At 40.4% G+C, this 23,687-nt stretch overlaps 1 protein-coding gene across 37 annotated transcripts in view; it reads right to left on the bottom strand.

Moving 5' to 3' along the window:
• Positions 1-23,687, bottom strand: part of nrxn1 (neurexin 1) — a 1,150,439-nt gene that overhangs the window by 635,817 nt on the left and 490,935 nt on the right. The gene's annotated exons all lie outside the window — the stretch shown is intronic.

Genomic DNA, 23,687 nt, shown 5'->3' with positions numbered 1-23,687 from the left:
AAAGCAGGTACTTCTCTACAGTTTGTCCCTGTTAACCTGACAATAGTCTCCCTGAAGATCCATTGTCCATATATTTATCTCTATGTGATTGTTTGCTTTCTTAAATAGTTTGCTTCTCAGAGATGGTTTGCTTCTTGTATAAAATGTTACTAATGCTAGAATTCTTGCTCCTATCTAGGAAGTAATATCTTAGAATGGGTCAGAAGACTATGGGCCCTTCCAGATGGGTCCTATATCCCAATATCTGTTCCCAGGGTTTCTGCTTTAAACTGGATTATATGAGTCCGTACTGCCAGATGATCTGAGATAAACAGAAAACCTGGGATCAGATCCTGGGATATAGGGCTTGTCTGGAAGGGCCCTATATCTCTAACACACATTATTGTAAAGAACACAGGAGAAATGCACTGAACAGCTTGACATTTCATGTTATGTGAGCGGCTGTTATGCAGTAAAATATTAAAGGGATAATAGTCAAACTGAGTGTAAATTAGTTCCACATATTCTTATGCTTCATGTTCATTATCCTGGATAGGTTGCTATTAGCAAGGAGCTCATATGTATAGGAGAGGGGTTCATGCAACCTGTTGACTGCATGTAGCCCTTTGGATGATTCTTGAGAGCCTTAAGTGCACTACACCCACCTAAACCCATCACTAACCCAGGTCTGCAACCACCCCTTATGATTTTGACCAAGACTTTTTTTTTCAAATCCCCCCTCCTCCCAAGTGCTGCTCCAGAAATTTATCCAATAATCACAAAGGGAGATAAAGAGTGATACAATGCTTTGCTGAGACAAATCAGTCAGGCCTGAAATCCTCCAAGAAGCCAAAAATATGGCTAAACTGAATCCGTCATACTTTGGACATTCCATGAGAAGACATGACTCACTAGAAAGGACAAAAGTCTTGCTAAGTCTTGTTAAGATAGGAAAACAGAATGGCCAGATTCCAGAGTCAATCAAGGAAACCACATATCTGAGTCTGAGAGACCTGAGGAGGGCTGTAAATGATAAGGTAAGTTGGAGGTCTCTCATTCATAGGGTTACGATAACTTGATGTTGACTTGATGGCAGCTAACCATAACAATACCTTTTGTTCACTCAAACAAGTTACTGTGGCAGCATGAGGAAGCTCCAGAGTAGATGGAAATAAATTGGTGTGGCTCTTAGTCCCAGAGCATATCCTCTCTTGTCTTAGCCCATCTCAACTCAACAGTTTGTCTTCTTTTCAAGGCAAGAGGCTATGCTCAATTTGATGGAAAATTCACTAAGGCAAGACTTGGAAATGTAGGGTGAATCCTGTCCCTTGCTCTTTTTATGACCTCATCAGACAGGCAATATCTGGCAGCATACAACGGTCCTACTTGGGTTGCCATGGAGCCTATTAGTTCCCATCCCATGATGTCAAACTACTTCCAGCAGAAATCTGTGGCAAAAGTGAAGAAGGAGTGTTGTATGTATGCTTGTGGCATACGAGAGGCTTCCTGTGTTGCATTGGCAACAATGGGGGGGGGGAGGGAGCCGAGTGGTGGATCCTACCCCTATGGGATGGGGTAAGGGGGAGCTGGGCAATGCAAAGTGTGAGGCAATGGCTTCTTCAAGCACCTTGCTTGGCCCCTCTGCATTCGTTACGATCTGTGGCAAATCCGGCAGCTAATGTGATGAGGTCTGTGAAAGATTAACCTCAATTGTGGGTGGAAATATGAGTGAAAGAGGAGGACATGGATGCAAATTTAAAGCAAGGATGGGTGTCTTCACTTCTTGATTCTGCTGCTTGTCAGACATATCTTGGTAGCTCTTTAGCAAGTCTGTAATAATGCCAGCTTTGCTATTCATCAACATTATTACACATTTTTCAGTTAATTCAGAAACTTAATTACAAATGCCTAGTCCAATATGATCCATTATTAATTCGATAATCGGGGTGGGGGAGCTACCATTTAAGAATTAAAGAGTATGGTGGATCTGCTGGATGAAAATATTCCTGTGCACAGCTGTTTTTCTGATTTAACAAAGTATTACATTTATTGTTCCTCTAAATGCTTTATCTCTTTCACAAGCCTTCCACTCGCCTACACAAAATGTATCAAGGTCAGGCTCCCATGGTAAACTGATTTGAGCATTGCTTGGATTTGTCCTTGAAACTAAGACTTACTAATAATCTTGTTCATCATGAAATAAAGCAACCAGGAAGTCAATAGGACTGCAATCAAGAGAGACCCAAGCCAGTCTAGCAAAAGTAGAGCAATATTAACTGGATGCAAATCAGACTACTTAATTCTTTCCAACATCTGAAGATTATTATTGATAAAGCTGAAAGGCAGCACTGGACAAAGATTTAATCAGCCAGCTTACAAGTGCTCCAGCTTTAGTACATACATTCATTTCCCTGCATCCTTCTAAGGAAGCTGGTCACATTCCTGAGCAATAAAGATAAATTAAAGAATCCATTCAACATTTTGATGACACTGAATTCTTTACTTACTTAGGGATGGTTTTGACATGCTAATGTTATAATTCTGAATTCTTAAATGCTGCATGGATTCTATCTTCAAACAGATTGGTACATGTGTGGCTGAGCAACATCAGTGTGTAGTCAAGATGGCAAGTTAGGAGAGATGACAGAAGTTTACTTTAGCCTGAGCCTACTGGGAAAGTCAACATGCTACTTTCTCCTCTCTTCTTCCCCTGCTTAATTATCTGAGAGAAAATTATTTTGCACTTTGAACTCATTTTTGAACAATTGAAATAAGGTGAGGACCTACAATCTCATCACAAAGGTCTAAAATTGGCGGCATGCACCAGGTCACCCATGGAGCCGACCAGCTCCAATCATATGATGGCTCCATGGGTGAAGGCTGTTGCATGCCACCGCCAGGGCAACACGAGAGGGCTTGCGTGTAGCTGTAGAATCCATGAAGGGAAGCCATGTGTGCACCACACATGCTCATGCTTCCCCATCTGATGACCGTCGGCTAGAGCCGGGAGATGCGGGGTATGGGGCACTGGGATCCCCATGCCCTTCTATGAAGTGGAGTATCTCCAGTGGCTATCTGATGAGATCAAAAGAGAACATTAGAAGGAGGAGAGACAATTTTAAAAGTAATTGAAAAGTTGGGTGACAGAGGATTCAACCCTCTGCCAAATCAGGGAAGTTGGAGGGTATGTATAAGCATGACAGAACTCTTGGAGTTGCAGAAAATTAAGGAATAAAGTCAACTGCAGTAGTCAGTATGTGTTTATTGATGTATATTTGTATTAATTACGGGTTTACAGGGCCTCTATTTAGTTTGGAGTCAGATTAATAACGTTATCACACCAAGCTTTAAAGCCAGCAGACCTACATTTCTGCCCCTTGCAGAATTCTGGGAAATGTAGTTTGGGAAGATGAGGACCTCTGTAGCTGAAAATTTAAAAGGCCCCACCCTAAAATACATTTCCCAGAATTCTGCAGGCAGCAGGATTGCGGGGTTGCCCGCTTTAATGCCCTGGTGTGACAACGTGGTTAATGATCCACACATGTCCAATACAATTTGAACAGATTTAGGCTCAATCCATCCCAGTCTAATTGTTGAACCTAAATCGGATTTGCCAGATTTTGCCCTTGATTTGCAACGGGAAACCGAATAGTTTTAAGTTTTTAATATGTTCATGTAATTTTTTTTACACATCCACATAAAATGTGATGGCATGGTAGACTCTAAAGAGGGGTTTAAGTAACCCCAGGGATTCAGATCATTTTCTTTGCGTTCATTGTTTTTTATTATTTTTTCAAAGCAGAAGTTTGGATTGCTAATACCACATTTATTTCAGAATGTATATAATACCTTTCCAAGCAATTGTTCTCAAGCCTACTGAACTGAGGCATAAATCACAGAGCATTGGTACATTCTACTTTTGAGACAGTGCCCACCCATATCTTTTTCCCTCATACAAAAGGGTATGAATCTGTAATTGTTCTATATATAATGGCAGATTTCAATCAATGCTCTAGTGCACACTAAAACTGGCTGCTGCTATATTTAGCATATGTGATATGCTGAGTAATTAATTTCTCCTAGTAGCTTTATTTGAACAGCAAAAGTTCCAATGTAGCATATTAGTCTCTGAGAATGCACCCCACTAATGCTTCTAAAGTTATGGGAGTTTATTAACCTGGAGCAATAAAATGGCAGTGTTTCTGAAACAAAGCCATGTGAATATTTCCTATATTCACCCTCTGCAATGCTCTGGGGTAAAGAACGTGTCATACATTTTTAAAAGCTTCTTTCCAGAGATTAATATAAACAATATATATTCAGCCATTAATGCAAAACAAAAACAAAAAGGCTTGCAGCCTTACAGGAGCTCACAGCGAGGAGAAATTTTCTGAAGATTATTGTGTGTGAAGGAACCTTGGCTAGCATTCTGCATTGCAGTTACAGATTCATAACTTAGAGTTGCAGATCCATAGCTACTCCATATTCAGTATAAATATGTCTTTGTGATCTTGGCACTATTGGTAAAATCACAAATCCCCCCCCCCCCCCATTTTACCATAATATCAAGCAGCTGCATCAAGCAATGGAGGTCTGTTCAGTGGAGTAACTGGAACACAGGATGATAACTTTTACTGTTTCCTCCCACCAGAAAGTGAGGATATGATAATCAGGACCAAGGATGCCAACAAAATCCCCCCTTGCTGGCTGGTGGGAAGAAGTCAGAAATGCCATACAACTGAACTGGCTTCCATCACTTGGCATCACTGCTGGCTTTTAAAAAAGGTTTGAGAGGGTTGGCCCAGGAGACATTAGAATAGTTAGACCCTATCTACACTGCCATATAATCCAGTTTCAGGATACAGAGTAGCTGAATTGAACTGGATTATATGGCAATATAGACTCATATAATCCAGTTCAATGTGGTTCGATCTGCATTGTATGAGCCTCCACTGACCATTATTATGTGGTTTAAACTGGATTATGTGGCAGTGTAGATGGGACCTTAGAGCCCATCTACTTAGCACCTAAAACACGGAAGTTACTGGGTTAAAGGGGTGGTGGTGGCTACATGATGATAATGCTAAATTCATGCTGATTCGCTGTAACTGACAAAAACACGGGGTAAAAAGGTCCCCTTTTACCCCAGTTCCAGCCGGAAAATACACATATTCACATCACTGTATGTCCCTGCACTGGTGAAAAACACGTGATTTCCTTCCCACCCCCCTGTACAGACTACTCCAGCACACTTGCACGTTTAAAAAGCCCAAAACAGCTGATCACCTTATTGGGCTGTTTTAAGGAAGCACAAATGGAGGGCATTTAGAACTCTCCGAAACTCTTTATTTTAAACTTTATAATTTTAAACAGAGCTTGAATTAAAAATTGGGGGAGAAAATATCTGGTGGAAGTTTTTTTAAAAAAATCCTCCACTTTGCGCTGGACTCTATATGCACACATACAAATCTGCTTATATTTATATTAAGATATTCACATGTGCACATATACAGTTGAGCGCATAACTTGTCAGAGTAATTTGCTGCGCTGACATAACTGAGTGATTTTTTAAAAATACTCCTTCCACTGTCTGTCTCCTGGTGGGCACTTCAAGACAGGTCCTTTCCAGACAGGGCTCTTATTCCACGCCCTGTCAGACTTTTACATGAGACATCCTCAATAAAATAGGAATAATTTGTCAGGAATTATTTAAATATCCTATTAGACCTGGGCCTTCCTGAAAGGGGCTCCCCACCTCTTGGTGCATCATTGGTACGTTTCAGGAAGCCTGCAGAGAGGCATCATGGCAACCTGGAAAGTTTTTCTTTTCCTTTAAGGCTTTGCGGGGGGGGGGGGGGGGATTGGCACCAATGCACACTGCTCTCATTATGCATCAGGCATCAGGTCTCTTTATCAATACATTAGTCTCGTTATTCATCAGTCCCATTGCAAAACAGCCACTTTCCCAGCTCTAATAGATCATAACATAACAGCAGCCCTCTACTGCAGGGCTTCTTAAACCTTTTCCACTCATGACCCATTTCCACCCAATAAATTTTTATGTGACTCCAGATATATAAGTATATAAAATGTGTAATAATTAAACATTTAATCAAAATAAGCCAGCATTTTCCAGGGTTGCTAAGCAGGCTGATTTTCCTTGTTATGAAGCACAGCTGAAGCATATTTTGCAGAGTCTGCTGTAAGCACTGAACATTGTTACATAGAGTCTCAATTATCCAACACTCACTTATCCAACGTTCTGGATTATCCAACGCATTTTTGTAGTCAATGTTTTCAATGCATTGTGACATTTTGGTGCTAAATTCGTAAATACAGTAATTAGCACATAGCATTAATGTGTAAACCTCCCGAGGCTGGTAGCTACTTTTTCTGTCGAATTTGTTGTACAACATGATGTTTTGGTGCTTAATTTGTAAAATCATAACCTATTTTGATGTTTAATAGGCTTTTTCTTAATCTCTCCTTATTATCCAACATATTCGCTTATCCAACGTTCTGCCGGCCCGTTTATGTTGGATAAGTGAGACTCTACTGTACTAACAGATTTGTGTAAATGGGTAGCAATCAGAAACCTTTTACTGTTGCCAAAGTTTTGTGATCCCCAATATTGAGCTAGGGCACCCAATTTAGAGTCAGTGCCCATAGTTTAAGAAGCAGTTCTCTAGTGTATTGAGATGTTATGAAACAATCCCATTCTAATTTCCATGTATAAGTCCATTTATGAATATGTAAATTCTCAACAGAATTCCACCCAAAGATTGGAATTGTCATGCACATGGGGACAGTAAGTGGAGAGAAGGCACTCATATGTCTATCTGAGTCATCCCAGGTGTCCTTCAAGTTCCGCATGACATCCCAGGTGGCCCATCTAACTGCTGCACTTTCAGTCCCATATACTTAATTAGGTCCAAGGACCAGAGTATGAAAGTTCAGAATGATGTGGAAATGGACTTTGGCTTTACTTCCTTAAAGATCACTTAAAGACAACACTCAAGTCCAAGTAAATTTTTTACCTCATCATCATCATCATTATTATTACTATTATTATTATTAATTTTATTTCTACCCTGCTGTTCTTCCCATGGGAGTCAAGGTGGCTCACAATTACATGATACAACACCCCAAAAATTTAAACACCAAATACAAAAATTAAAAACAAATATTGTGTCAAGGGTATAATTTAAAATACACTAAAGATACAATAAAAATATATGAACAATTAAAATTGCATTTAAAACTAAGTTGCATTTAAAACTAAATGTCCTCCCCAACCCCTCCAGCAGTGTGCCCACCCTCCCAAAGTGTTTTCTGTTACTATATTCTGAGGTGATGCAATGCTTAACAAGAATGCTTACTTGTTTGTTTGTCTAGTGGTATTGGGTTTGTGATCAATATGAAAGCAACAATTCAGTATTCATATGCTGGCAGTACTTGAATATCAAAATAACAACAGCTCATGGGTCAATTTGACTGACACTCATGGTGGTAGCTTGCAATTTTTGCACATGTTGAGACCTTTCCAATTGCCAACAATGTATTACAGTCATCATTTCAGAATGTGCTGATGTTTACAAATCTTTCCCTCTGCACATAATAGTAGCTGCATCTGACCAGCTAGCTGCAGTCTGAGAGCCAACGTATGTAAAATTCCAAAGAGGTAAATTTGTTTTAGCAAAACCAACAAAGTGCTTTGTACCACCGTCATCCATCCCCAGCACACTAATGGTAGCCACTAATACTTATCAGATTCACAACATGCTATACCCCTCCCCGTTTACAATTTTGTATGGACTTAGACAGAAAGTGCAGAGAAATGTTTGTAAAGCGTGGGATTAATAGACCCTGAAATCCAAAAGACACATAAATACAGAGGTCTCTAGTGATTAATGGGTGCAATGACTGTAAGAATTGTCCTTCAAACACAAATGTAATTAGACATCATACAACTGCGGCAATCTATTAGTGAGTTATGAAGGCATGTGTCTGATTTACAAGTAAATCCTTAGGTTGTTGTGGAAGTCATACTTCAGTAGTGTCCTCACACATATTCTACTCCATAACCAATATTTTACCTGCTCCAACATGACAATTTGCTGAATGGTGGGCAGTGCATATGTATATGTGTAGAAAAGCATCCATCTTTGTACCTATAGCTAAACATACAACAATGGATCCCAAGGTCTCAGAGCATACCTCACTGCCAAACATGGGGAATTATTGAAAGTCTACGGGTGGAATTGCACATTTGTGATACAACATGACATTCAAATTTGCACCAGAATCAATGCAACTCTGCTACTATAGCTTTAAGTTGAATGTGAACCTTGTATATAGCTAAAGGCAAAGGTTTCTCCTTGACATTAAGTCTAGTCATGTCCAACTCTGCGGGTTGGTGCTCATCTCCATTTCTAAGCCAAAGAGCTGGAGTTGTCCGTAGACACCTCCAAGGTCATGTGGCCGGCAGTACCTATTGATCCACTCACATTTGCATATTTTCAAACTGCTAGGTTGGTAAAATCTGGGGCTAATAGCAGGAGCTCACCCCACTTCCTGGATACAAACCACTGGCTTTTCAATCAGCAAGTTCAGCAGCTCAGTGGTTTAAGCCACTGTGCCATCAGGGGCTCCTTGCATATTGGACAAAAATGTCAAAGCACTTCCATAAGGGAACTTTGGGTGCATCTACATTGTACAATTACTGCAACTTAACACCACTTTAACTGCCATTGGTCAGTGCTATGGAATCATGTGAACTGTAGTGAAACACTAGCCTTTATTACCAAAGAGTGCTGGTGTCTCACCAAATGTAACACACATGCAAGACAGAAACATGATTATGGCAGTTGGCATTTTTAATCTTCCACCATGGCTATGTCATTTTTAAAATAGCCCTCCTGAGTTTTTCTGAAAGTATAATCTTGAATTTAAGATCTGGGCACTAAAAGCAATAGGATCCTTAATGTCTTTCCAAATTATTGCCCACCATATTTTGTCTTAGTTTGGAGAAAATGCCTACACCAGACAACAGCTTTTGCCAGGAGGAGGAGGAGGAGAGAGTGCGGAGAAAAGAGGAACACTGCAGTTAACAAAGTCTACATCACAAATTAATTTTTCTTGCCTTTCCCTGTTGTCTGGCGCTGGGTTGTCTGAACTGACATCTTAAGGCGGCAAATAATAGCGTCTTATTTTGCTTCCTGTGGGGCAACTGTGAAATGCTGTATTCTTAAAAACCTATTACAGTAGTTAAATTTTGAAAATCAATGTTTTTAATAATGGCTTTGATAGTGGGGTTTGATGCAGTGTGTTACACCCTGCTGTGGGTATGAGTGCTTTAATGAAGCATTTAAAATACACACACACAGCTCTGTTATTGTATTCTATCCTCCTATAAGCCTTGCTGTTTAACTTACTAGTCTTGCAGATGCTATTGCTGTAGTTGCTATGTTTGCTGTTTTAAATGCATGAAGAGGGAAAGGAAAGGGGGGAGGGAGCCTGTGTTGCTTGTGTACACTAAATATATTGTAATTTCCCATGGCAAAGTGTCTTAGGATTTTGCTGGCAGACGTACTGAAATCAAGAAAGAAAGAGAAAGACAGAAAGAGAGAGAGAGAGAGAGAGAGAGAGAGAGAGAGAGAGAGAGAGAGAGAGAGAGAAAGTTGTTGCCGTACATTCTCAATGGAGGGTTTTCTCTTCCCAAATTAAAAATTCAACCAACGAAATTAGCTGGAAACTAAAACTGGGAAGGTGGGGATAAAAAAAATCTATTTTAAAATAAGTCTTCTTTTTAGATGTCCCACAGGACTCAAAGAAACCTCACTTCCTTGAAAAATAAATCTGTATGTCTGTAAACAGACCAAATGTTGTAATAATAATAATAATAATAATAATAATAATTGTTGTTGTTGTTGTTTCTCTGAATGTGAAGTTTTGTTTCAAAAGGGACATAACAATCAGGACAACTACTGCTGTCTTGTCAATGCAACAAGTAGCATTGTCTAGTTATTTAGAAATGTTACCTTTTCAAGACATAGTAACTCATTTCTAGAGAAACTTGGACAGTATATTTGATGGTTTGTGCTATATCCGGGCTGTGGCGCAGCTGGCTAGTAACCAGCTGCAATACATCACTACTGACCAAGAGGTCATGAGTTCAAAGCCCAGGTCAGGTTAAGCCCCCGACCATTAAATAGCCCGGCTTGCTGTTGACCTAATGCAGCCCCGAAAGACAGTTGCATCTGTCAAGTAGGGAAATTTAGGTGCGCTTTATGCGGGAGGCTAATTTAACTAATTTACAACACATAAAACTGCCAGTAAAACACGAGGAAAGGAATGAGGAAGTACAGCCACTAGCGGACGGTGAAACAACAGCTCCCCCTGTGGCCGGAATCGTGAAGCTGGAAAAATGTTAAATGCCTCTGTGTCTGTCTATACTGTATGCTGTTTGTCTGTTGGCATTGAATGTTTGCCATATATGTGTTCATTGTAATCCACCCTGAGTCCCCTTTGGGGTGAATAAAATAAAATAATCCTCCCATCCAATCCAAAGTAACAAGAACTAACACAAAAGAAACAAGCTGCACAATAAATCATGCAACAAATTAATCTTTGGGCACTACGGTGAGTGACAGTTACAAATCACTTTTCAAAGCCTCTCAAAAAGAAACAAGGAAAAATTATTTTACAAAATCACTTCCCAAGGTGTATTGTGCAGTAGAGTTGTGTGCAAATCCATTTTTAATCATTTCCTTCAGCCGATTCGGTTATTTTGGTTTGTTCGGGTGGCTGAAATGGCAAGGGCCCACCCGTCATGGATTCCTCTCAAAAACAGGACCACCTGAGAGCCGATCTTAGCTTCTCCTCCCCTATTTGGCATCACATATTAATCTTTTTATTAATCCCCACAAACAAAAAGAAAAGCCTAATTTCCTGAAAGCTACTACCACCTCTCCTCTAGAGTAGAATAACCTCCAAAGCAGAAAAGAGATTGAAGCGTGCCAAGAAAAAAGAGGGTTTTTTAAAGGAAGCCCAGAGAGCCCAGCTCTAGGAGGTCACTGCTCTTCCTTACCTGGAAGTGGGAAGCTTCCTTAAACTGACTTGGAAAGAGTGTGTGGCATGGCTCAGGCCTGCCTGCCTGCAGTGCCTCTCCTCTAGACTAGAAAAAACAGCTTTGAGAAGCTTCCTTAAAGCACACGTGCCTGTTTGCAACACTTCTCCTCTAGAGTTGAAACAGGATATAAGGACAAGCAATGTCTAAAATGACAGGAAGGTGAGCCTGGAAGTCGCACCCCCCCCCCCATAATGAGCCAGATAGAAAACGAATCTCTCAGCTTCTCAGAGCGAAAGCAGATTTCTGTCCTCCCAATTCCAGGGAGGAGGACTCCCAAAAATGGATTGGGACACCCACCGAAATCGGGGACACCGAAACGGATCATGGTTTACCTGGATTGCACATGCCTATTGTGCAGAGATCTGTATAATGTGAGATCTATTGTCATGTATTTCAAACACAATCTACCCTTCATCAGATATAAAAGTAATTTCAGAAACAATACAGAATGATGTAAGATGTTTGAATGGATAGAATCTCCCATATTTTTGAGAATTTGTGGCAGCCATGATGAAAGGATAGCATGGCTTATTATTTTGAGTATTAGACTGAGGCTGCATCTACACTTTAGAATTAATGAAGTTTGGCACCACTTTAACTGACAGAATCCAGGTGGTTGTAGTTTGGTGAGGCATCAGCATTCTTTGGTAGAGAAGGCTAAATGTCTTATAAAACTAAAACTCCCATGATTCCATAACATTGAGTGATGGCAGTACAAGTGGTGTCAAACTGCATTCATTCTATAGTCTAGATGCATCCTGAAAATCTTGTGCTCTGTTGTAAGCACTGGACTGATATTATGTTGATCAGGGTTCAGCCACTGAGTAAAGGCAAAAGGACCCCGACTCCCAGCACAAATCGTGTAAAAATTGTGATAGATTTGGCTTAGGGTTATCATAACTCGAACATAATTTGGAGGCACATAAGCATAACAGCAAAAAAGCAGCTATGTTAGGTTACTGCAAGGGAGATTCATATTGATGGTATGATATGAGAAAGGGTCATGGATAACCTTTGTGTGTTGCTCTGGATTTTGAAACAGTTACCCATGGTAAAGGTAAAGGTTTCCCCTGACGTTAAGTCCAGTCGTGACCGACTCTGGGGGTTGGTGCTCATCTCCATTTCTAAGCCAAAGAGCCGGCGTTGTCCATAGACATCTCCAAGGTCATGTGGCAGGCATAACTGCATGGAGTGCCGTTACCTTCCCGCTGGAGCGGTACCTATTGATCTACTCACATTTGCATGTTTTCGAACTGCTAGGTTGGCAGGAGCTGGGGCTAACAGCAGGCGCTCATTCCGCTCCCAGGATTTGAACCTGGGACCTTTTGGTCCACAAGTTCAGCAGCTCAGCGCTTTAACGCACTGTGCCACCAGGGGCCCTTACCCATGGTAGTGAGTCCTAATTCAAATAGTTTAGCATGTTGAGATCTCTTTTAAAGCCTGGAATAAAACTTGGAGTGGTACACTGCACTGGAACATAAAAGCTTCTGGTCATCCCCAGAGGGGATTTTAAGGGATTTTCTTTTTCCTTGGTCATTTTGATAACAAAAATGGCCTTTGATAATCATTCCTGTTTGCTCCACAAAACAATACATACAGATACTTGTATGACTAAGAGGACGATAATGATGGGGCTAATTGGGGGAAAACATTTAAACATCCTTTCCTCCATTATTCACTTTCCTCGTCTCTGTCTGCCTTTCTCTCTCAGCCAGTCACTCACACTTCCATAATAGCTATTGCTCTTTTCAGAAAGGCTGAAGATTTGCAGGTTTCCCATGTCAAACATCTAGTTCTAATAGAGACCATCCTCTTTAATAGCAAGAAAAACCACAACTGTTCTGCCATCACAGAAATATAGAAAGTATTTGTATTATGGTCCATCATTCAAGAATGCTGGCTAGACTGGCTAGAGCTGATGGGATCTATGGTCCAATAATGCCAGGAAAGACATATATTTCCAACCCCAGTGATATGCATTTGAAGCTTCTTGGTGCTTTGCATCCTGCTAATTCTCTTAATTTGCATTCTTCATGAATGATATTTTCAATTGCTGATGAAATCTGCCACTGCCTTCGATTAATATACTTAAAGTTTAAAATGCCTTAGAAATAACCAGAAAAGACATATTCCCTGCAGTTGTTGACTAAACTGCCTTATCATTATCAAAAGTCTAGCTTCTGTTTTGCACTGTTCCAGTCTGTTGGCTAGTTTATGGGTTGAGACTACCCTGCTGTTCCATTGGGCAAACAACTCATTCATTTGAGGTTGAAATTAGCCTCTCTCTCTGTCTTTTGGCTAACACTTTTACTGGCTTCCCAGCCACATCCAAATGCCAGGGCATCTGCTTCCAAGTTGAACATTGAAAAGATGCTCCAGGATGCAAAGCAAGAGCATGGTACATTGTGCCTGGAAAGGCATCCAACCCAGCTAGGTTGGCAAAGGGCAAGGCGATGCCATGTGTTATTTGATACTCATATTCCAGAAGGTTGCCATGTAACAATCTCATGATCATTGCTAAGACCAATTCAGACATTAATGGGTCTGCCAATGCAGTCAGTGAAAGTATGATTGAAAGGCAACTGGACTACTTTCACCAACACAGATGGGTTAACCCACAGACAAAGTGAATCTTCCCTTGCTACTTCATCAGGGTATAGACCATACCATTCCTTTAAAAGACAAGTCTGAAAGTCTTCTGTTTTCTTTTTCAGCAGAAAGAATTTTCAACATTTACTTTGAGTTTTAAATATGATTATTCTTGGCTGGAGCCTTGGATTATGATAGGAAGCTCGTGCTGTAAAGTAATGCCAAGGAGATGGGAGAGGTGTGCTGGCTGCTACACCATCCATGCCCCAGACTCTCATAATGTCTCCAGCGTCTCTGGTTGAATTGGTAATCAAAGCAATAGTAAGCTGACATCTATAAGCACAGAAGTATGGCTTCAACAGCATAATTTTACACACATCCCATTCAGTTCAACTGAGAAGTAAGTATGCCCAGAATTGCAGCTTCAAACCAATCCCATTTTGAAGAACCTTTGTTCATGGTAGGACTGATAGCATTTAGATTTTGTTTCTTGCTAATCCTTCTTCTTTTGACATCTCCCTCTAATACTCATGTCAATGACAGTTGATAGCCTAGCCTACTATTTCAAAATAAGAACAACTGTTGGCAATCCAGCTCCCCCTCTTGCTCTAAATTCACTGCTTCTGGCTGGCTCATGCTTGGAGGGTTTTCTTAGAGACACCATTTCATTATCCTGGCTGACTCATGTTCTCAAATCAGCCCCTGCCCCAGTTATTCTTCTCCAAGGCAAAGAACCCAGCACTCCGAGGCTCAGATTAGTCTTCCTAGCTGCTGGATGAGCTGACTCTCCTTCCATCAAGACTGCCTTCCTTGTCTTCTAGGCTGACGGTTTAACAAATGCAGCTTCTGGCAGAGCTCCTGCCAGCCAAAATGCAGTCTCTGGAATATGACCTAGCTAACTTATTGACTTAGGTTCTGAATAAACCCTGGGCTATGTCACTGGTGAAACTGATAGCATATACTGCTGCAGGCCAACTTTTGCCCTACTTAACTAACTCCCACAGCCAGCCATTAGCTTGGTTCATAGAAGAATACTTTCTTCATCCCCTCTCTGCCCCCAATAGCATAACTGATTGACAGCTTTCCTGATCAGAAAGTCTGTAGAGAGCATTCTGTTTTTTCTTCAGTCTACTTCAGCAACTACCTTTCTCCAAGTACCCCCAAGCTAACCATAGCAATGCTATATTTATTCAACAAAATCTCCTCCAACACATTTTAAAGTGTGGATATGCTACAAATAAAAAGGGCACCTAAATCAGAAGGCACATCTCAACATACCTACCAGGGAAAGAAATTTTCTTCTTGTGAATGTGTTTTTGCTCTAAAGACATTTAAGATTCCACACGGATGCAAAAAAAGTCCAGTTCCAGATCATTCCAGGAAAGCTCAAACAAATAGAAGAAGCCTCTTTACTTAAACCTACTCCAAAATCTACCATGTGGTTTTGAAATAGGCTGATCTTTCATTCATTTCACTTCTGGAGCCCCTTATGGCACAATGGGTTAAACCCTTGCTTCGACTGACTGAAAGGTCAGCTGTTTGAATCCAGGGGGAGCAGGTGGGCTCCCTCTGTCAGCTCCAGTTCCCCATACAGGGACATGAGAGAAGTCTCCTACAAGGATGGTAAAACATCAAACATCCGGGCATCCCCTGAGCAATGTCTGTGCAAACAGCCAATTCTCTCACACCAGAAGCGACTTGCAGTTTCTCAAGTTGCTCCTGACACCCCAAAAAATTCACTTCCAAAGAGTTGAGATATGATCTTAATTTAAGCAATTTGATCCCATTGGCAGTGTTTGCTGAATGAATTTATGGTGCATATTGTAACTAGAAATTACATCTATCCCCTCTGTTTCCATGTGGAAGAGCCTATGGTAAAGACAAGCCATTCTCCCAAGAAAGGATTCTGGTTAAATATGAGGGTTGACACTAAAGCAAAACGTGGAGGAAGAAGGTAGTTAGCAAAAGGAAGATGGATCTTCCGTAATGAGCAGGTGGTTTCCGCTTTTCTTTTAAGCATCTAGAGCAGTGGTTCTCAATTTATGGACCTCAGCCCAGCAGTGAGCCGCGAGGATGAAAATCCAATCCGCAAACCTCCTTCCTCTTTCTCTATCTATCTATCTATCTATCTATCTATCTATCTATCTATCTATCTATCTATTTGTTTGTTTTTATTTCTGCTCTTTCCACAGAGCTGACCATTGCATTGGATATACCACATCAGCTTTAGATTATTAAATATGGCTTTCTGTGGGTGGGCAACTACTGGATGGCATATGTTCTATATCAGAAACTAGAGCTGATGTGGTCTATCCAATGCAATTTTCTGAATCAGCACCCCAAATAACCAAACTGAATCTAAAGTTGGCCAAACACTGATTCATAACCCTTTTGGTACTAATGTTGGAGAGTGGTCCCCGGTCAAAGTGATCTTTGGTCAAAGTGGATCTCCAGTCAAAGTGGTCCCTGGTCAAAGTGGGCCCTGATGAAAAAAAATGTTGGAAACCACTGATCTAGAGATACCAATTTTGACACGCCCTAATACTGTTGCTACCTTTTCCCCATACCATAGCTGCACAACAGCAAGAATTCAACAAGGATATAATTTTATATCTGGGAAATTCTGCAGTTGATACTAAACTTTAAATAAGAAAGTCTCTGTTGATCATATTGGTCTAGAATTCACTCCTTATCCAGAAGATGAATCCCATTTCTAATTTTAAAAACTCTATGCTATAATATTGGATATGTTTTTTTCTAATGACATATATGTATATCCCCTGGAGTCCCGATATGTTCCTTGGGAGTGAGAGTGGAAAATGTTTCATTAATTGAGGATTGCTGATGAGCTATAAGATGTTTATATCACATGTGGTATATCTGTAGTATAAAAGAACCAATGTGGCTTAGTGGATTGAGTGCTGGACTACAATGCATGGCACTGCGGGTCCCAGAAGACCTCCAGTTAGAGCACTCAAAGGCCACAATTCTTAAGATTAGTTTTAAGCCCATCTTTAAATCTCTTTTGCTGTCCACTAATGTTCTGTCTTCCATTCTTGATTTGGGAGTATAGTAACTGCTTCGGTAGATGGTGATCGAGCATTCATACAACATGGCCAGTGCAGCAGAGTTTATGGCGTAGGAGCATATCTTCAATGCTAGTGGTCTTTGCTTCTTCCAGCATGCTGACATTTGTCCGCCTATCTTCCCAAGAGATTTGCAGGATTTTTTGGAGGCAACACTGATGGAATCGTTCCAGGAGTTGAGTGTGATGTCTGTAGACAGTCCACATTTCTCAGGCATCTAGCAGGGTTGGGAGAACAATAGCTTTATAAACAAGCACTTTGGTATCCCTATGGATGTCCCGATTCTCAAACACTCTGTGCTTCATTCGGAAGAAATGCTGCACTCGCAATGCTCGGTGGGTGTTTTATTTCAGTGTCAATGTTGACTTTTGTGGAGAGGTGGCTGCCAAAGTAGTGGAAATAGTCAACATTTTCTAATATTACACCATTAAGCTGTATTTCTGACCTTGCATAGGGATTGGCTTGTGACTGCTGGAAGAGCATTTTGGTTTTCTTGATCTTCAATGAGAGGCCAAGCTTCTTGTATGCTTCTGCAAAGGTGTTTAGAGTGGCTTGTAGGTCTCCTTCTGAATGCACACAAACTATGTTATCATTGGCATATTGGAGTTCTATAACAGATGTTGTTGTGACCTTGGTTTTGGCTTTCAGTCTGCTGTGGTTAAATAGCTTGCCATCTGTCTGATACATGATTTCCACTCTCATGGGAAGCTTCCCATCAATAAGATGAAGTATCACAGCAATGAAGATGGGAAATAAGGTTGGGGCACTAACACACCCCTGTTTGACACCTGATTCCACCTTAAATTGGTCACTTTAGGAGCCACTGCTATCCAAGACTGTTGCCATCATGTCATCGTGGAGGAGCCACAAAATGTTCACTAGTGACTACACAAGGATACCAATGTTGTGGTTCAACCTGATGGAGCTGAGGGGCTTGGGGTGTCAGGGTCTCAGAGATCAGATGCAGTTTCAGGGTTGACCTCTCAAGGTCAAAAGAACGTGTTCATGCTTTATAGTTCTTAAAGCAGAGGAACCTGTGGGGGGATTTTACATCTAGCAACGTCGCTTTCCCTCTGAAGTCTCCTAGCTTTGTTCTTCATCCAAGCCAAGATTCAAATTCACATTCTGGTATCTTTTTTCAGGGAATATTTTGGGATTTATGTTCATGTTATGTTCCTGGTTTCCCGGATTTTGCCTAGAGATTTATGTTCCAGTTTTAAGCCCTGTTTAGGATTTATTCTGCCTTTAGATTGATTCCCGTGATCAATTTGAACTGAATTTTTGCTTGTGACTTTTACCTTCTATATAAACTCTTGGATTTTACCCATTTTTCACCCCAAAGTATTTTGCCCTTTTTATATATGCTTTTTAAATAAACTGCTTTGGCTTTCACGCTAGGTTTCTTGGTGGGTACTGTGAACAAGGTGAAATCCTGCTGAGGTGTAACAACAGAAAGGTTTTGTGTGAGAAACAATGATCTCAGCAGAAAAATGGTTTAGGTGGTACATGAACAGTATACCTATAGCAATAAGCATTATGGACTCCTAGATTTAAAATGGCCTTCTTCCGGTGGCAATATGACTATGCATCCATTCTGAATCAAGGCAAATCTTTAGCTAATCAAGGGTGGATATGTTATTGAACTGGTGTGCTATTTAAAGATAATGTTTGCTTTTAAAGCACTCATCTGAAAGAACTCTTATTAATATCATCAATAATAATAAGGATAAATTATGTGTCATCTGCTTAATTAATTCTTTCCCGTAAGAAGTAATGAACCAAAACTACACACCATTAGTTGACAAAGTACATCAAAGCTGGAAGGTAATGAAAGATCTTAACATCTATTTGCAAAAAGAGTTTGAAATGAAGGGAAATACTTGATGACTCTCAGGACATAATGTTCCTTACTCACATATTACTGCTAATCATTTGTATTTTTATTTCTAAAGTAGAAAATGTATGCCAGAATCACATATGACCTGTTATATTATATAACTTAATGTAAACCTGACCTCACAGCAGAAGCACTAAGAAAAGTCTTTACTGAGTAGTGATGGTGTGTAATGGGACATCATCAAGGCTGTCTGATATGCATTGGTGTCCAAAGCACATCAGGACCAATACAATAATCAATAATGTAACAGCAGGTCTCCAATGGGTATAGAAGTTACACAACTCCTCAATTATAATTCCTACAAAGCAAGTCTGTAAGCAAGTCTGCTTACAAAGATGTAAGTCTCCAAAGGCATTTTGGCCATGGTCATTTCTGCATTTATGAAAGTAATGGGCACATTATTTTAGTTCTGCAGAAGTGGATAATTTGGCAAATGCAGTAAGCAAGGCAAAAATAAATTCACATTAGCCAAGAATTTTAATGAATTAGCACACTTGTCATCTGTGAGAGTAAAATAAAAGTGCACAAATACATTTCAATTTTCTGTTATTGGTCAGAAACTATGAATGCCAGCTTCCAACTCTGCCTCCATATCTGTGGGAACAGTACCCACAATTTCATGTATTTATGGCTGACTATATATATATATATATATATATATATATATATATATATATATATATAAAATCACTTGGAGTTTTTTGGTACACCTCTATGACGTTTTTCACCTTACTTCATTACAACAATCCACATAAATATTGTTTTTTTCAATGGGATAATGTGTTTTACAAGTGTATGTTATAAAAACCGTACTAAGGGGCATACAAAAAAACATGTTTAGGAGAAAATGATTTTCAGTGTCTCATTCCATTCAATGCTAGCAATTAGTGACTTGAAACAAAATGGCAAGGGGGCAACATCCCTATTTGAGGGGGGGGTATGTCCTCAAACCGCCTCCCATGGTGACACTCTTGCTGGTGACAATGTGAGGACTTGAACAAAAACAACATTTCACACCTCTAAATTGAAGCATATTATGGAAGAGTCAGATGCTGTAACTGTCACCATAAAGCTGCCATCTTTTCCACTGCTTCTGTGACTTCAAACATTGCAATTTAGCAGGTGAAATATTGTAAGATATGGAACTATTGTGATTGATAAATGTGTCACTTGCTTAACTTCTTCCAGTATGCTATTAAAGACAAAGAAACAGTGAAAAGAACGTGGCAGTATCGAATTGTCTCTAACTTCCTTTAATGGTACTGCTTTTTGCTATTTTTCCAATAGCATTATACAGAATTTAAATGATCTTCCTCTAAAAAGAAAAGGTAAAGCATACAAGAGAATAGAGACATGTGTGCACTGTTTTGATACTGAATTAGTGCTTACTAGTTTATCTATAAACTACATCAAACTAACAGACAATTCTCTGTTATAGGATTCTACCCTTAGCATGAGTCACAGAGCAGCAAAAATTTAGGTAGCATAAGTAATAGTTTCCTAACATCAGCTTACGGTAATGAGGAAATTGGCAATTTATTTCCTTCCTATCTTGTATATTTTAAAGTCTCCTAATTTAGTTCATTCCAATTTCTATTTCTATGGAAAGAAAATTGCTAAAAGTACACCTTGCTTCCTTTGAGAATGAAACAACCAGTAGCAAATTCTACCCTACTGTTATACATCAATTTTGTATTCATTCAAAGGGTAAGAACTGGAAGTTCCTACTCAGTGCTACTCAGTTATATAATATTATGCCTCCCTCACAAAAACATATAGAAACATGGAATTATAGAGTTGGAAGAGAGCACAAAAACCATCCAGTTCAACCACCTGCCATACAGGAACACACAATTAGAGGACTCCTGAACAGATAGTAATCCAGTCTCTCCAGAGGAGGAGATGTCATCAGACTTTGAGGAAGCCTGTTCCACTGCCAAACAGCTCTAACCATCAGGAGGTTTTTCCTAATGTTTAGGTAGTTTGTCCTAATGTTTAGGTTAGTCTCTTTTCCTGTGGTTTGAATCCATTAATCCTTGTCTTCATTTCTGAATCAACAGAAATTTGCTCCCTCCTCAATATGATTTCATTTCAAATACTGAAACATGGCTATCATGTCTCCTCTCAATCTCTTCTTCAAACTAAACATACCCAGCTCCATAAGCCTCTCCTAAGCCAAACATTTAACCATTTTGGTTGCCCTTCTTTGGACATGTTCCAGCTTGTCAATATCCTTCTTGAATTGTGGTGCCCAGAACTGGTCACAGTATTTTGGGTGAGGTCTGACCAAAGCAGAATAGAATGGTACTATTTCCCTCAATCTTGACACTATACTCCTATTGGTGCAGCCTCGAATCACATCAGCTTTTTTTAGTGGTCTCATCGCACTGTTGACTCATGTTCAGCTTGTGGTCTGCTAAGACTCCTAGATCTCTTTCACATGGACTGTTTTCAAGCCAGGTGTCACCCTCTTACATCTGTGCATTTTGTTTTTTCTACCTAAGTGTAGTACCCCACATTTATCCTTGTTGAAATCCATTTTGTTAATTTTGTCCCAGCTCTCTGATCTCGTAAAATCTACGCTTGACATGGTTTACCCAGCATGTCCGACAACATATTTTATAACAGCCCTGTATCTGACATAGACTTCAACCCTTCTCTGTGTTTTAACATTCCAGACAAGATGGAATAAGCATTATCTGCCACAGGGATAAATGCTAAGTTCATGAATTCTGGAGCTAAATGGTACATTAGTGAATATTTCAGGCTCCTTGTAATAGTGATGATCACACTTATTCAGTATGATGCTCAACTGCTTCCATAGGTATTGCCACTGGCTATAGGGAACTATAACAGCGGTAATCCTTATTCACCATGGAGAATCTGCACTTGCTGCTTTTTGCTGGAAAACTCTAAAAGAACAGTATGTGATATGGGACCAGATGATATTTAGGGATATAAATGCTGATTAAATTTACTTTGACAAAGTTCAAAAGAAAAATGGACATTTTCTCTGCATGATACAACTCTGAGAAGTTTGTGCAGTTTTGTTTTACATTTTGAGTAAAAAGTGAAGTTCAGGAAAATACAAAATTATTGACTTTTTGTCTCCAAAACTAGCCCTGGATGATATTTGCGCAAAGAGAGTCTTCAGACTATTCTGTGGGGAAAATTAATTCCTAAGAAATGAGAGATTTTGCATAAATGGCATTTATAATTTGCAAAAAAATATATAAAACGAAGGGCCAAAATACTTTGGTATAGGCATGGGCAAACCCAGGACTGGGGGCTGAATGTGGCCCCCTGACCTCTTTTCTCAGGCCTTGTTTCTTTCTTGCTATGTTATCCTTCCTTCCTTCTCTCTTTCCTTCTTCCTTCCTCCAGACCTTCCTTACCTCCCTCTTTCTCCTTCCATCCATCCTTCCTTCCCTTCCACCCTTTCATCCTTCCTGCCTTCCCTCTTTCCTCCCTCCTCCCCTCTCTCCCTCTTCCTTCTTCCTTCTTTCCCTTTTGGTTTTCCTTCCTTCTCTCTTTCCTCCCTCCCTCCATTCCCTGCCACCCTTCCTTGCTTCCACCATTCTCTTCCTCCCTATCTTCCTTCTCTTTTTCCTTCCTGCCTTCCCTCTTTCCTCCCTCGTCCCTCTCTCCCTCTTCCTCCTTCCTTCCCTTTTGTCTTTCCTTCCTTCTCTCTTTCCTTCCATCTCCCTGCCACCCTTCCTTGCTTCCACCATTCTCTTCCTCCCTACCTTCCTTCTCTTTTTCCTTCCTGCCTTCCCTCTTTCCTCCATCGTCCCTCTCTCCCTCTTCCTCCTTCCTTCCCTTTTGTCTTTCCTTCCTTCTCTTTTTCCTTCCCCCTCCCTCCCACCCTTCCTTGCTTCCACCATTCTCTTCCTCCCTACCTTCCTTCTCTTTTTCCTTCCTCCTTTCCTCCTGAGAGATGTTTAGCTGGGAGAAGAGAAGGGGGGAAACATGAGAACCATGTTTCAAGATTTCAAAGGGTGTCCCATTAAGAAGGAGGAAGGGGAAAAAGTGATTTTCTTCTGCTCTAGAGACCAGGACACAAGGGAGCAATGGGTTCAAATGGCAGGAAAAGAGAGTCAACTAAAAAGATTAGGAAGAGCTTCCTGGAGAGTGGCATAGGCTGCCTCAGAGTGCGGTGGACTCTCCTTCTCTGGAGGCTTTTCTGCAGAAGCTGTCTATTGAGAGTACTTTGATTGTTCCTTCCTGCATGGCAGGGGGTTGGACTGGATGGCCCTTTCCAGGTCTCTTCCAACTCTAGGATTCTGTATCAGTAGTAGGCAATATTGAATGTGATTTCCTGCTTCTTGGCAGGGGGTTGGACTGGATGGCCCATGAGGTCTCTTCCAACTCTACTATTCTATGATTCTATGATTCTATGGTCCTACCATTTTTTTTTATCTCTCATCCCCCATCCTATCCTGACCAAGGCCAACCTTTTCTTCCCTTCCCTGTCTCCCTCCAAACCCCTGATGGCCCACCCACCTTGCTCCAGCTCACCATGTATCCCCCAAGGTAGAAAATTTGCCCATGCCTGCTTTAGCATCTTAGCTAAAATACCTTATCCTGATAAGATAGCAAGACTAAAGAAAGATTTTAAGATTTTTTTCACTATCCTGCTAAATTTCTTTCCTGTCCTTAATAGTATCCCTGGCCTTGTTCTCCATTTCTAAGGCTTGTTACACTGACACTCCATTAAATGGGGGACTGTACTTTTTAAGTTCAATTTGGGAAATGAGGTACTGATATCCCTGTTGCACATACCATAAACTTTACGAGATACCATAAACTTTATGGTATGTGCTACATAGTACTTGTTTAGAAAAAAATAGGCTTTACAGCCAATCCCCAAGTTACAAACATCCGACTTACAAACGACTCATTGTTAAGAACGAGGGTGTGACAACAGGAAGTGAAAGAAATCTAGCCCTAGGAAGGGAAATTCACTCCTGGAAGAGTTATCATGGGGATAATGCTGAAACATTCT

This window comes from Anolis carolinensis, chromosome 1 (assembly GCF_035594765.1).
Source record: "Anolis carolinensis isolate JA03-04 chromosome 1, rAnoCar3.1.pri, whole genome shotgun sequence".
Classification (NCBI taxonomy): Eukaryota; Metazoa; Chordata; class Lepidosauria; order Squamata; family Dactyloidae; genus Anolis; species Anolis carolinensis.
This window is presented reverse-complemented; position numbering and strand designations above follow the sequence as displayed.